We start from the raw sequence: 1,646 nt of genomic DNA on the forward strand, positions 1-1,646 counted from the left end.
TTGGTTCACCAGCTTTTTACAAACTTGAAGCTGAGTTGGATGAAGCAGCTATGTCTTTACCTGCAACCAAGGGATTTGAGTTTGACAGTTGATTTGTATCTGTGTCGGGCGTGTTCTGTAACGGGTTAAATACAGGTAAATTTTGTGATGTTTGAAATATGTAGCTCTTTCTTGGGGTGATATAAGCTATTTTGTTCTTTTCATTCTTGAATACCCAAAATTGACTAAACCCTAAATTTCCTTTCAACTATTAGGGTATAGCAGGACTTGATTTCAACGTTCGCAGAAAAGAAATGATGGAGGACTAGGCCACTAATACAAATGGAGTAAGTACATTTGGTGCTTGCTTCATCATCCTAATATGATGAATCTTATTGGCCTACCGTTCAAAGAATCATTAGAGGCTATTGGTTATGAGTACATGCCTAAAGGATGCTTGAAGAATCATCTTTTTAGAAGTAAGATTTCAAGCGGTTATATCTTCTTATATATTTATAACTTGGTCTGGAAATAACTGAACATTCGGTGAACTGTTATCGGGGGAAGTTCATTCATGAACACATTTTTTTTAAGGTTAATGATTCGTAGTCATTGTGTTTTTTAAGTTACTCACGAATGAAGAAACTCAAATCCCATTAATCGACACTAAAGAGGTTCAAGAGAATGATTCAGATAGTCATTCGGGTAAATCTGATCTTGCAAATTTTAACCACATTTATCCAAGTTATAATCAAATTCTATGTTTTCTTTCGACACGTATATATGTTAACAAATGTAGGATATACTGATTTTTAACCACATTTATCCAAGTTATAATGATTTTTGATGTGTTTTTTATTATCTTTGATAATTTCTATTAATTTTACTTGGTTTTTTAGGTGTTTCTTTTGTGACGTGACCAATTGCTTTCTTGATTGATGTTTGGGTTGGATCAGTGCCTTTACCAGAAGTGTTTCCCAATTTGCTTGCTTTAGAAAAGGAAAAGTTGTGTTTGGTGGCGCCAAGGGTGCGGGTAGTGGTGCAGTAAATTGGAGCTGGAAACGGCCCGAGCGGTGCCTCTGTAGGCAGCAGAACTGCACCATCTAGAAGTGTTGTTGTGCACGATAAACCTGTCTACCGAGCCTAACTGTTGGACTTGGCTATGTGACTCGACGGGCGAATTTTCTGTTAGAAGTGTGAAGAAGATCATCCAAGAGTTCGATCGTGTGGTCCCGAATTGTGTCTTTTAACGGATCACCTGGGTACCGAGTAAAGTCGGCATTGTTGCGTGGCGTGCCGAAGGAGACAGGTTGCCAACTAGAGTTGCTCTTGCGAAAAGAGGTATTCCAGTTTTGAGGACTTGAATGTGTTCTATGTGCGGAATTCAAGGAAACGTGTGAGCATATTTTTGTGTCGTGCCAGTTCTCACATGTGGTATGGCAACTTATTGGTCAATGGTGCAAAACTAATTCACTGTATGTTTTCAGTTTTGGACCTGCACAAATGGGTCCTATTAGGTAAAAGGAGGCAAAACTCTTTTCATGTTATTTCCTTAGTTACGATTTAGAGCATATAGAGGCATAGAAATTAATTGGCCTTTTGACAAAAGTCGGTGTTCGTTTCAAATGTAATTGATGAGATTAATTTAATGAGTTTTCTTTGGGTCA

At 37.8% G+C, this 1,646-nt stretch overlaps 1 long non-coding RNA gene across 1 annotated transcript; it reads left to right on the plus strand.

Annotated features, from left to right (window-relative positions):
• Window positions 1-1,646, plus strand: LOC110865307. Its single transcript, XR_002550520.2, has 3 exons — window positions 1-135; window positions 255-458; window positions 879-1,646. It is a non-coding gene; the product is annotated as an uncharacterized LOC110865307 (long non-coding RNA).

The sequence above is a fragment of the Helianthus annuus genome, chromosome 6 (assembly GCF_002127325.2).
Source record: "Helianthus annuus cultivar XRQ/B chromosome 6, HanXRQr2.0-SUNRISE, whole genome shotgun sequence".
Lineage (NCBI taxonomy): Eukaryota > Viridiplantae > Streptophyta > Magnoliopsida > Asterales > Asteraceae > Helianthus > Helianthus annuus.